The sequence below is a fragment of the Zingiber officinale genome, chromosome 5B (assembly GCF_018446385.1).
Source record: "Zingiber officinale cultivar Zhangliang chromosome 5B, Zo_v1.1, whole genome shotgun sequence".
NCBI lineage: Eukaryota > Viridiplantae > Streptophyta > Magnoliopsida > Zingiberales > Zingiberaceae > Zingiber > Zingiber officinale.
In genome coordinates, this window is record NC_055995.1 from 2,983,007 (window position 1) to 2,997,593 (window position 14,587).

Genomic DNA, 14,587 nt, shown 5'->3' on the forward strand with positions numbered 1-14,587 from the left:
TGGAAGGCAGTGCTGAACAATAGCTTGGTGCCAAGGGATTTTTGAACACATTCCCAGAAATGTGAAACAAAATGACCATCTCGGTCAAAAATAATGGTCTTAGGAATCCCATGTAATCTGACAATTTCTTTGACGTATAATTGGGCTAATTGCTTAACAGAATAGGTCATTTTAATTGCCAGAAAGTGGCTAGATTTTGTCAATCTGTCCACGATTACCCATATAGCGTCGTAACCATTTGTTGTCTTGGGTAAACCCGAGATGAAATCCATAGATATATCTTCCCATTTCCATTCTGGAATTCGGATTGGTTATAGTAATCCTCTAGGTCTCTGGTGTTCTGCTTTAACCTGCTGGCAGGTCAAACAGGTACTGACATACTGAGCCACATCTCTTTTCATACCGGACCACCAGAATTTCTTTTTCAGATCTTGGTACATCTTAGTGGAACCCGGATGCATCACATAGGGTGTTGTATTAGCTTCTTCCAGTATTTTCTTTCGCAGCTCTGGATCCTCAGGGATACATAATCGGTCCTTGAGGTATAATATTCCACTATCCGCGATACGGAACCCGTCATTCTTTCCCTCTAAGGTTTCTTGTTTAATTCTTTGGAGACTTTGGTCACCCGTTTGCTTCTCTAATATATTGTCGAACAAGGTCGGTGCTAAGGTCAAAGTGGAGAGTTGCCCGGACATGTTTTCAACCCAACGACGCGTAATGTTCCCCGGCTTCTCAAAAATTTTGACTATCGGTTCATCTTCAGTATTAAATAGGACTTTAGTATACTGATTAAAGTTAGGCAGCTGACCTGTGACGACGGTAGATGCTTTGGCCGCATCCTCCTTGGTGATGGAGAAAATTCTGGCATCCGTCACTACCGGCGGAGCTTCAAGTCTCCCCTGGCTTATCTGCGGGCCTTCTATTGCAGCTTGCATCATGTGTAGCCGTGGAAGTACACCTTTGTTCGGAACCTGCGGAGGGATCGGTGTCTGGATCTGAGTAGGACAATTCCGAGCCATATGTCCTTCCATCCCACAGTTGTAGCATCTGTTTGTACCTATACGGCATACCCTCGGGTGCTTCTTTCCGCAAGTAGTACATTGAGGGAACGTGAGTTGCTTGCTTGCTGGACCATTCTTGGAATCACCCCATTGCTTCCTCTTGCCACTGTGATTTCCTTTCCAGCTGGTTCGGTTACTTTGTGATTTTTGTCCCCCTGACTGAGTCTGATTCTTGCCCTCATTCATTGCCTTCTGATAGTGTTCCGTGATCAGGGCGCTGTTGATTAATTCTTCGGCGGTCTGCGGTCTATTAATTCCGCCGGCCACGTTCAAGGCTATCTCAGGTCTAAGCATCTTCAGCATAAGTCTGACTCTTTCTCTCTCTGTACTGACCAATTCTGGGCACAAGCGTGCTAGACGGTTGAATTTCTTAACGGCTTCATTGACTGTTAGATCACCCTGCCGGAACTCGGTGAATTCATCATAGTGTTTATTTGTGACTCGCATATGGAAAAATTCTTCGAAAAATTCTGTCTCGAAGTCTGTCCACATCATCTGATTTACTTGTCTTTTCGCCTTTACTCTGTCCCACCACATTCGGGCATCTCCAGTAAGGCAGAATGATGCACATTTAACCTTCTCGTGTTCAGGCCAATCCAATAACTCCACTATGCTTTCCACCGTCTTGAATCAGGCCTGTGCATCCCATGGTTCACAGTTTCCGGAGAAAGTTTCTGGCTTCAGTCTCTGCCACTGTATCAGATATGCCTCCTGACGAACCACTCGTGCTGGGCCTACCGGTGGTGCAGGTGCCGGTGGTACTGGAACAGCTGTAGGTATTACTGGTACTACATTCTGGTGTCCTGGCTGGGTAACAGGATTTCCTTGTTGATTTAGCAGAGCAGTGATCATTTGCTATTGTTCCGTAACTTGACGCTGAAGTTCGGTAACTACATGCATCAAATCAGGTGGAGGTGTTGTTTCCTCTGCTCTAGTATTACGTCTTCTAGCCATCCTTATCTTCATTAATGGCAACCAAAGGTAGCGTAAATTATTGTTGGAACCCCAAGGTTGGTTTTGGTGTGATCAACAAGTTAAGTTAGGTTCTGTTGTTTTCTAACCTTGTGTCTAAGTGTGCAGGAGCTTAGGAGCACAGGTACTCGAGCGGAAGACGCAGCTAGCGAGAAGGACGGCACGCGGTGCGTCCGAGGGACGAGGCGCTGCGGAAGAGTACACTGGCGGACGAGAAGGAAGTGCGCGCGATGGTTCCGAGGTACGAAAGCCGGAGCGAAAGATTGCTCGGGGAGCAAGAGACGCAGCTAGGGACGAAGTCTGCGGATGAGTACGCTGGTGGACGAGAAGGGACACGCGGCAATTCCGAGGGACGAGAAGCCGGAGGGAAGCACGCTCGAGAAGACCGGAAGATGGGTTCGGATGAGCCCTATTCCGGATGTCAGAGATCACCCAATCAAGCGGATCCGGAGCAGAAGACCCGGACCGAAACGGGGACTTAACGGAGAAGTGGTCCTGGACAAAAAGTCAACCGCAGTTGACTTTTTGCTCTGGGGCGCCCGGACCCTGATTTTGACCAAGATCGCGATTTACGCGATCTGAACATTGGGGGATAAAACTTTATCCCCCCCAGGGCACCCGGAACCCTTCCAGGCGCCCCGACCAAGGCTATAAATATAGCCTTGGTCCAGAAGCTCTTCATCAGTTCAGAAATTGTAAACAACACTTGTGTGCTTCCACTGTTTAGATTAGTTTCTGTCTTTCTGTGCTTACACTGCTGTAAACAAGGCTTCTCCGCCTGAAGGAGCTCTTAGTGCGATCTTCATCCTTGGATTAACAACCTCCCCGGTTGTAACCAAGTCAAATTCGGTGCCTCGTTTTTATGCTTTATTTTCTGCTTAATCTATTTTTTTATGTGTTAGCTTAATCGTACGAGAAAGGGTTGTGTTTGATTTTTCAGGGCTATTCAACCCCCCCTTCTACCCGGCCGCATCGGTCCTACAAGTGGTATCAGAGCCGAGGCGCTTCAGGAGGACTAACCGCCGAACGAAGCAACAAGATGGCCGGATCCAACATCCATGCACCAAAATTCGAAGGGGACTTCGCTAGCTAGAAAAAGCGAATGGAGGTATTTCTTGAAACAGATTATGATTTATTACTAACAATGGAATTTGGCTATGAAGCACCAGAGGGCAAAGCAAGAAATCAATGGTCAAAGAAGGAGCAGGCTGACCACGTGGCAAACAAGAAAGCAGAATTTCATCTGCTAAGTGTACTTCCAACACAAGAAGTCAATCGAGTCGGTACCTACAACTCGGCAAAGGAGCTTTGGGAGAAATTCCTTGAGTTACACGAAGGAACATCCGAAGCCAAACTTGCAAGACGGGATTTACTTCGTAACCAACTTACAAACCTCCGATTTGAAGAAGGTGAAACAATTGCACATCTACACTCGAGGATTCAGGAACTCATCACCAGACTTACGAATCTCGGAGAAGAGGTAAGTAACCGAGATTCGCTAAGGTATGCCTAAATTCCTTTCCTAGAAACTCAAAATGGGCATCACTAGTAGATGCCTTTTACATTTCAAAAGATCTAGAAAAAATTTCATTAGACGAATTCTTTTCAACTTTTGAAGTGCATGAGTCAAGATGTGCAGGTCCGAAGGAGCCCAAGAATAATGTCGCCCTTAAAGCTTCGAGAGACGAACCTGAGTCAGAATCTTCTCTCGACGACGAGGAAATGGTAATGATGGTAAGACGATTTAAAAATATTTGTAAATCTAGGAAATCTAACCATCCGCAGGGAAGAAAGAAAAGAACCATCCGCTGCTACCATTGCGATGAAGAAGGGCACGTCAAGGACAATTGCCCTAAACTGAAGAACAACGGGAAGGACAAGGGTAAGAAGCCTATCCAAAAGCGCAAGGCCCTAAAAGCGACGTGGGACGATACGTCGTCGGAATCGGAAGTCGAGGAGTTCTCCGGGCTCGCGTTAATGGCGAGTCATCAAGATGACGACTGCAAGTCAAACTCTTCCGAAATGAGCATCGAAAGCATGCCACGTCCAAAGAGAGCAGCAGTTCAGGGGGAGAAACCGACAACGAGATCGACAAGGTAAGTGAGGTACGATCTCTTCCTCCTAATAAAATGTTTAAATTCATTAAAATTTTAACAAAAGATTGCTACAAATTAGAAAATGAAAATAAAGATTTAAAAGCAATATTAGCTACATCTTGTCCGTTAGAAATGCTAGATAAATCAAATTTAGAAAATGAAAAATTAAAATTAGAAATTCAAAATTTAAAAATTCAAGTAGAAAACTTGAAAAACTCTGCTTGCTCATCTAAATCCAATTTTATAAGGTTAAATAATTTGAATTGGTATTATAGATATCACCAGGGACAAATTAAAAATATCTCTAGAAAATATGTCCCTAAGAAATTTTTAGTTAATCCAGTAGGTTGGAACCTTTATTGGGTTCCTAAATCTTGCTTAGTGTAAATTTTAAAATCAAAGTTAGCGCTTTAAGTGAGAAAATTAAACAAAAATTTCTTTATGGGCTTTGATTAGAAAGTGGTTGTTGCTCCAATAACCAAGAAGGCCTAGTGCCTCGCCACTGGAAGCCAAATATTGAAATAAATGTTTAATTAATAAAGCATTGATACTAGAATTATTTAATTCTTTAAAAAGTTATTCAAACATGGTTCAAAATTTTGACTTAAATTTTTTTTTAAATTCTATTTTCAAAAATAACTTTTACTTAGAGTGTTTAGAAAATTTTACTTAGAATTTATTCTGCTTTTATTGATTCAAAAATATTTTATTTAATTAAGTTTTATTGATTGCAAAGTTCTTTTTCTAACTTAGAATCTTTTGACTTAGAAATTTTTTTTAAGGTAGCTTTTCAAACTTTTCTAAGTTTTTAACCCTTAGATTTTTTCTTGGAACCCCATTTTTTTTGTGATCAAAGGGGGAGAAGGATAAGTATAGGTCTAGGGGGAGGTAGCCTAAAACTATTTTTTTTTCTACCTTTGTGCACTAAATTGTAAATTTAGTTAGTTTAATTTTTGTCTAGTTAACCCTAGCTTAACTTGGGTTGATCACACCAAAAAGGGGGAGATTGTTGGAACCCCAAGGTTGGTTTTGGTGTGATCAACAAGTTAAGTTAGGTTCTGTTGTTTTCTAACCTTGTGTCTAAGTGTGCAGGAGCTTAGGGGCACAGGTACTCGAGTGGAAGACGCAGCTAGCGAGAAGGACGGCACGCGGTGCGTCCGAGGGACGAGGCGCTGCGGAAGAGTACACCGGCGGACGAGAAGGAAGTGCGCGCGATGGTTCCAAGGTACGAAAGCCGGAGCGGAAGATTGCTCGGGGAGTAAGAGACGCAGCTAGGGACGAAGTCTGCGGATGAGTACGCTGGTGGACGAGAAGGGACACGCGGCAATTCCGAGGGACGAGAAGCCGGAGGGAAGCACGCTCGAGAAGACCGGAAGATGGGTTCGGGTGAGCCCTATTCCGGATGTCAGAGATCACCCAATCAAGCGGATCCGGAGCAGAAGACCCGGACTGAAACGGGGACTTAACGGAGAAGTGGTCCAGGACAAAAAGTCAACCACAGTTGACTTTTTACTCCGGGGCGCCCGGAATGCTTCCGGGCGCCCGGACCCTGATTTTGACCAAGATCGCGATTTACGCGATCTGAACGTTGGGGGATAAAACTTTATCCCCCCCAGGGCGCCCGGAACCCTTCCAGGCGCCCCGACCAAGGCTATAAATATAGTCTTGGTCCAGAAGCTCTTCATCAGTTCAGAAATTGTAAACAACACTTGTGTGCTTCCACTGTTTAGATTAGTTTATGTCTTTCTGTGCTTACACTGCTGTAAACGAGGCTTCTCCGCCTGAAGGAGCTCTTAGTGCGATCTTCATCCTTGGATTAACAACCTCCCCGGTTGTAACCAAGTCAAATTCGGTGCCTCGTTTTTATGCTTTATTTTCTGCTTAATCTATTTTTTTATGTGTTAGCTTAATCGTACGAGAAAGGGTTGTGTTTGATTTTTCAGGGCTATTCAACCCCCCCTTCTACCCGGCCGCATCGGTCCTACAATTATTACCATTCTTAACCGGACTAACGAAAGGTTAATGTCATTTCTAATCAGTTGTGAGTTTGTTGTGTTATCATCCCTAACCTACGATCATGCAATCTAAACTAAAACTGTGACTTAAAAGAATAAAGCAAGCATGCATACTATTAGCATACCATAAATAAAATAAATAAATAAACTGAGCATAAATATTATGAATAAAATAAATAAATAATTGAGCATAAGCATAAAAGAAATAACTAAATAAACTGAGCATAAGCATCATAAAGAAATAAATAAATAAACTGAGCATAAACATTATAAGTAGAATAAATAAATAACTGAGCATAAGCATAAAAGAAATAACTAAATAAACTGAGCATAAGCATCATAAAGAAATCTTACTAAACATAAAAAAATAATTTCTTACTTGGAGAGGTAGAAAGAGACTCGGTGTGTGTGCAGTGGAAAGACTAACTTGGCTCTGATACCAAACTGTAACGCCCGCCCTCCCTGCTACTCAAAGGGACGGGGTTACTGACTTACTTAACTATTCCAGGATACATACATATTCAAAAATTCTTTCTTATAACATAGAGCAGCGGAAATGTCATAGAGTTATACAAAAATTTAACATAAATACAATGGTTCATGTCAACATAACAAAAGATTATAGCAGGTCTTATTGGTCTCAGCCGAGCCACTGCCGCACACACCTCCTTGCCTCTCCTGCAGCTCCCTTAGGTCATCCATCCCTTGCCTTTATCTGTGGTACAAGGAAGTAAGCTATGAGCACACGAGCTCAGTAAGATTCTTTCCTACTCATAAAAATCCGTATCTCAAGCATAATCATACAAGCATATCATTAATGAAAAATAAACATAATCATCAATAGGTGAGCATAGTTTCTTATCATGACATATCCTTATGAAACATGTTTCTAACATATCATAAACAAAGAAATCATATGAGGTAGATCATGAGAAGCATATCATATCATGGAACATAGAAAAAAAATATATCATATATGAATGGGTGCATTATGCAAAATGTCTTTTCAAAACATATGCCATGTCGAGTGCAAGATGTCTTTATACATATCTTTTAATACTTGAACATAATATTATTATCATGAGGTCCCATCTTGTACCACATACATACATAAATGCGCGCAATCCCTAGGACAGGGTAGCTAGCCCCGAACCTACTAGGGATCTAGACTCGTTCATAGTCCGTCGGCCTAGGGGCGTACTAAGGAGCCCATCCCTTTTAACTAGACCCGTTCATAGTCCGTCGGTCTAGGGGCGCTTATGGAGCCCACCCTTGGTACAAGCCATACAAAGTAAAGTACATGTCATGCATATCATATCATCATAATTTGTCATATCATATCATCATAAGTGTCATATCATATCATCATAAATGTCATGCTCTTGTCTTAATATAAAGAGTGCTCTTAATCCCAACTTAAGGGAAGCAACTCCTTGCCATTTCTTATCATATCATAAGGCATGCATTCTTGGCACATGGCCATCATATAAAACCATTATCATGCTTGGTTCATAAGCTTACATGGATGAGCATGCAACATATTGAAATCATACATGCTTGAGTACATAATCATTATAAGGATCATCTCATGCATAATTCATAACATACATAACCAACATGTTACTGATCTTATCATAAAGCATGCACACTTAAACATAAAACATATCATAAACAAATTCATGGCTTGCTAAGTTTAAGTTTAAAACTTTTTTGTATTCTAAGTTATAGTCATGGCTGAAAGTTCATAACAAAAGAATACTCCTAAGCCACATACAACATGAATACTTAGCAAATCTCATAACATATCATAAGAAGTCTATGAACATACTAAATTAGGTTTTGAGCTTCATGAACCCTAACATCTTATCATGGCCGAAACATCATATAACAAGAAATAAACTTCTAAGCAACACATGAACATAAATACTTAGCCAAATTACTAACATATCATAAGGAAGTCTATGAGCATGCTAGATTAGGTTTTGAGCTTTATGAAACCCTAAATTCTTATCATGGCCGAAACTTCATAAGCCAAGAATATGCACTCCTAAACAACATGTAACATGAACACCTAGTTAATTCCATCATATATCATAAAGAAGTCTATAAGCATACTAAATTAGGTTTGGAGCTTCATGAACCCTAAGGATTCATCATGGACGAAACTCCATCATGTAGGAAATGAACTTCTAAGCAACATATAAGTACAAGTTTCTATCCCATTTTATAACATATCATCAAGAAACCTAGGAGCATACTAACTTAGGTTTTGAGCTTCATGAACCCTAAAAATTATCATAGCCGAAACATCATGCAACAAGAAGTAGACTTCTAATAAATCTCTTAACATGAATACCTAGCCAATTTGATAACATATCACAAGGGAGCCTATGAACATGCTAAATTAGGTTTAGAGCTTTATGAAACCCTAAATCACTATCATGGCCGAAACTTCACAACTAAGAAATAAACTTATGAACAACATGTAAACATAAATCTTCTTAGTTAATTTCATAACATATCACATGGAAGTCTATGATCATACTAAATTAGGTTTTGAGTTTCATGAACCCTAATATTTCCATCATGGCCGAAACTTCCTCAAGCAAAACATAGCTTCTAAACAACATATGAACATGAATCTCTAACAAATTTCATAACATATCATAAATAAATCTATAAGCAAGTTAGATTAGGTTTTAAGCCTCATGAACCTTATATTCTTTATCATGGCCGAAACTTTCTTCAAGTAAGGACATAAATTCTAGATAACATATGAACATGAATCTCTAGTAAATTTCATAACACATCATAAATAAATCTATGAGCAAGTTAGGTTAGGTTTTAAGCCTCATGAACCCTATATTTTCATCATGGCCGAAACTTATAAAAAGGAGAGAAGGATAACAAACATCTTAATAAGTATATCAAGCTTAACATCACACACACATAATTTCTTTTCTAACTAAATTTATATCATAACCTACTAAAGTACATAAGCATGGTTTCTTCTCTTTTTTTTTTTTTAATTCTAAGAGTTCAAAACTTTCGAGAATACCGTAAGCAACTTGTACCACAGGTGAGGGAATACTTACATCCTTATTTGCTTAAGGGAAAGAGATCTTGCTTGTGGAGCCTTCCTAGAGAGGGGTCTTCTTTGTTTTTGGGTTTCGGCAAGGAGAGGTGGGGGAGGTTTCTTGGTCACGGTGAGGAAGAGGAGGGAGGAGGAAGAGGAGCAAATGAGTTTCCCTCTTTAATTTTCCCTTTTATTCATCATGAGAGGAGGAAGGGAAAATGTACCTTTCCTTCTCCTTTCTTTTACTTCTCCTTAATGAGAAGAGGAAGCAAGAGTCCTCTTTTCTTTTGAGAGGGAGAAGGCAACTCTAACTTCTCCTTCTCAATGGAAAATCTCTTTTCCTATCCTTAACTATATTGTCACTTCTTTCTTTAACAATAATTTCTCTTGGTCTATTGGTTAACACGTGCATATATCTAGTAAGAGATCCAAGGTTCAAGCCTTGGTCATCTCTCTTTTTGGTTCTATTTTTATTTCTATTATTTTTGCAATTTCCACATAAGGCCTATTTTTATTCATTATAAAAATATCTAAAATCTTGCTAAGTACTCTATGGGTGTTACATCATAATCCATTTCTGGATCCTCCTCAGATTCTGCGAGATTTGGATACTCCTCTAAATCTTCAAAATCCATTTCTGGATCCTCCTTAGATTCTTCGAGGTCCATTTCTTCGGGATCTGGATCCTCTTTAGATTCTTTAAAACCCCATTCCAAATGAAGTAACTCCCTACATATCTCTGAATATGAGATGTGCCCATCAGAATCATCCCAAAGTTGGAATGCTATCTGCCTTAGATGTTCCGATAATAAATAAACCAGAGACCATCTTCTTTCTTTTTCCTGGACTGGATACCCTTCTTGCTCAAGATTCCAGAACAACCAATCAAGCCACCCAATAAGCCTACCGACTCCGTGATCCGGGTCATATTCTAGCTTCTTGATCTCCTCCCATAGCTCATGTTGTCGTTCATAGTGACCAGTCATCGTGTATATCGTTCTTTATATCTGGAATTGAAAATCATGATGTCAGTACAAAACCGACAGACAGTAACAAAAACTGGTCAAATTCAATTCCCACATATCAAACAAAATATACAGAATGCACAAGCAATTAAGAAAAACAAATTTCCTTATTTTGGGGAGTCTCATGTGACTAACACATTGGATTGGTCGATCAGGAATCCAAATCTTAAGCTTAATCTATTGTCCTCATTAGAACTAATCTATTTGGATAGGGATTTCTGACCTATGTTCTGTTATTGTTTAAGCTCATTTTAGTCAATTTCAGTCTTATTGATCAAACTTAGATCAGTTTGATTTATCCAATTACCCATTGGATTAAGTCTGACCCATTAGAACAAATCTAATCTTTTTGATCAAATCTGACACAACAGAACTAATCTGGTCATATTTTATCAGCCCAACTTTTGTAATCAAGATTACCCCAATTAATTTAATAATGAACTGAACTGGTTAAACCAACAAATAATTTGAACCAGATCTTGGTATCATTGAATCAAACTGGTCTGCTTAAATCAACTAATAATTTAAATCAGACATGGGTTTGATCAGACAAGTTGGTATGGTTCCATTTTCAGTAAATTAAACCATAAATTAATTAAATATTTTTTTATTAATTAATTAAATATATATAGATATGTATTATTAATAAATAAATAAATATTTAATTAAATTTTAGGCTACTGTTCATGCATGTTAATTAAACTTTAAACGTGCAATTGATGTATATACGTGAAGAAAAAAAAATTCATGCACGTGCTTCGTAAAAAACAATACCGTTCATCCCCTTTTTTTCTCTTCAATCGATTCATGAATTGATTAAGTCATTTTTTTTTTCTTCAATCGATTCAGTGCACGCATTTTTTATTTATTCACTGTGCTTCGTCCAAACGAAGCACTGTTCATTTTTTTCTTCAATCGATTCCTGAATCGATTCAGTGCACTGTTCACGTTTTTGAATTGATTGAAATGAAACTTCAATCGATTCAATTCAATTGAATCGATTGGTTAATCGATTCAAATGATGAACAGTACTCACTGTTCATCTTCTTCGCGACAGAAAAAAAAATACGAGAGTGATCTCATACCGTAGGGATTTTCATGCTTTCAAAACTATGCTCTGATACCATTGTTGGTTCTTTGAGAGCATGAAACAAAATTGAAATTAAAATGGTAACCACTCACAGTGATCTTCCGAAGAAATCGTAGAAGAACCGTCGGACATCGCTGCTGTCGGAAACACGATCACAAGTAACCGTAAAGTGTCTCAAGGTTCACGAGTCAAATCTCAACCTCTGGACATTCTCCTTTGCTCGACCAAATCACCTCACAGCTTCGCTTGCCCCTCTTTGATCACCTTCGCATCACCTTCTACTGTACCGCCCTGATGCATTGCTTGGACTCTCCTTTTATAGGAAGGTTGAGGAAGACGAAGGGGAAAGGACGCCCCTTCGTCTCCTTGGCATTTGCAGCAACGAGACGTTTGCAATAACGAGAGAGACGACCCCCTTCGTCTCCTATAACGCCCAACAGACGTTGCCACTTACAACTCTTTAATTCCTGCACAGGTGTAAAAAGAATTACCTTCGCTACTTGGAAGCTTTGACAAAGATCAGCATCTCAAACTATGTGATAGATTTCTTTCTGTTGCAAAAAAGACGAAATTGTTCGCCCCAACACCCCCCGTACCCAACCCAAGCCATCATAAAGAAGGTAAATCATGGTAACCGAGAGGGCAATTGGTGGGTGGGGTGAGGTACAAAGGGTTCGGAGATTTACGCCCCGATATCTCTGTGGTTAGATCCCACATTCTCAGCTACAAACGTAACAACCACTTACCATCTCGGATAACCCGTGGGATTGTGATAGACTTCTTTCTGGTGCATATAAAAGTGGATCTCTAGAACTTGAGATAAGGGCAGATTATCCCTACTCTAGGGTACTCATTGCTCCAGTCATAAAAAAATACAATACAGAGGCTTGGCAAGAACTTGTTGAGCATGTGGAGGAAACAGGAGTGGATGGTCTTGAGATCATTTCTTCTTGTCCTCATGGCATAAATGGTGGCAAGATTTCGGTTGTGGGAATAGCAACATCCTACACTTATCAGAGTTCCATTTCTTGGCTTCGTTCTTTGGGAGTTCTTGATGTTGAGCCATTGTTTGTTTCAAGAGGCTTAGACTTGAGCGTCAACGTTGACAGCATTGGAGTTGACAGGCATGTCCGAGGACAGGGGCTTGGTGTGGAACCATCCTGGCAACGACAATTTACCAAAAGGCGTACTAGGTTTAATGTATTTACCAAAAGGCATATCACCGTTTGGTATTTACCAAAAGGTGCAGGTAAGTGATGTGTATTACCGAATATAACCCTCCCGCCAACTCCTCTGATCAGTCATCATTTCCCAGGCATCCGAACCACATTTTTAAATAACATTGATTTTAAAAAAATAAAATCGATCATTAGGGTACCTCCCTCCTTCGTGACATGCGAGTGCAGCTCCGTCTTGTGAAACCCTAGTTTAGTGACCTCGAGTTTTTCTCAAGCGGCATCTAGCATTTCAGTTCAATTAAAAACCAGGAGTGTTCGTGAGCCATCAGTGAAGGATTCTAGGGTTTACATTAATCAACTAGTATCATAATGGCGCAAAGACGTCGATCGGGTGTATCATCATCCTCTCCACATCAATTAGCTGTAAAGGTTATCATTTTACAAACTCTGTGATATTGAGAAGCTGAACTAGTATGATTTAAATTTTTTTATTTTTATAAAGTATAGGGTTCAGTTGATGTTGGACAGAAACTACATTGGAACAGTGTCCTCGGTCACTTTAAAAGTTTCTTTCAACCTTCCACGAAGAAAGGAACGCATGAAGGCTCTGTTATTTTACATGACCGACACATAGTGCTGATCAAACAGTCACCCTTTCGTATTTTTTTGGACATAGAAGATATGCAGCACATCCGTGGGTTTTTGGTAAATATATTTCAAAATTGGGATTCAAGTAGTCACACCTTTAGATTCTCAGGTACAATTTATAATTTCGTATTTTAATTACAAAGTAGTTGTATGGTAAAATATAATATTTTGCTAAACGTGGTCCTGATACGATGTCGTATCAGGCCCAACGTGGGCCTGATACGATGCTGTATCAGCGCTTGATATGACATCGTATCATGTCCACGGTGTTCCTAATACTTTTGTATGTGTTGGTAGAAGTCTAATAATAATTTAACTTGGTCAGGTGTTCCGGTTTGCTTCACAAGAGGAGACATTTCATTGCTGCTTGGTATTACAGACCGAGGAACTTCAATTCCGATGAATTCAGCTAAAGCATCCAGTGACCTCTTTCTAACTTACTTCTCAAACAAAAAAGAAGCTACTGGATCAAGAATTGAGGAGTTGCTTAAATTTTATGGCAATCGCGTTGAAGTCGAAGATGATGTTTTATTATTTTGCAAATTCTATATTTTGTATATATTTGTTTGTGTCTTATTTTCTTCTAGTACATATAAGGTCCCGTTAAGTCTTATAGATATAGTAGATGATTTTGAGAATCTTGATAGATTCAACTGGGTTGAAGCAATCCATGAATTTATGGCTCCACAATTACCTAAGATTGGGGACATATTTTCATCAACTGAGACAAAACATGCTAACACCAACCTCCCTTACCTAAAGGGATTTGCTGGTCTTTTGGCAGTAAGTGTATAATTTGTGTGAAATTTTTTAATATTTTGCGAACAATTTTAAAATAGTTAACCCTTGTCATGGTGAATCAGGCATGGTTTTTGGAGCATGTTCAAATCCAAAAACCATACAAAATAAAAGGAGCCAGAATAAATAAGTGGAGGAATATTCCTTCACATATTAGTAAGGTGAGAGAATTGATTAACCAAGTTTCATCTGAAGAGGTAAATTTAGAATACTTTGACTATAGTTTGGTTAAAAAGTATAGTTTTAACATGTGGTTTAATATTATTACAGGTTGTGATTGACCTAATCCCTAACCAAGATGAAAGATCATTGGTTGAGAACCTTGCTGGCGTTGATGACAGTCCACATGCAATGGAGGCATCACAAATTGAAGTCACTGTAGGAGGAAGGCAGATTAATAAGGATTGTTGTAATTGCATTATTCAAGCAAACATAATTAAAGAGCTAACAATGGAGAACATGCAATTGAAGGAGAGGGTGAAAGAGTTACTTAAAATAGTTGAAAAAAAAGGCATGGAATCTCAATATAGCGAGCCTGTAGACGATCCTCAAATTGAACCTGTAGGTGTTACAACAAGAAGTAGGAGAGGACGTGACAGAAGTCGCTATGATTACAGGGATACTC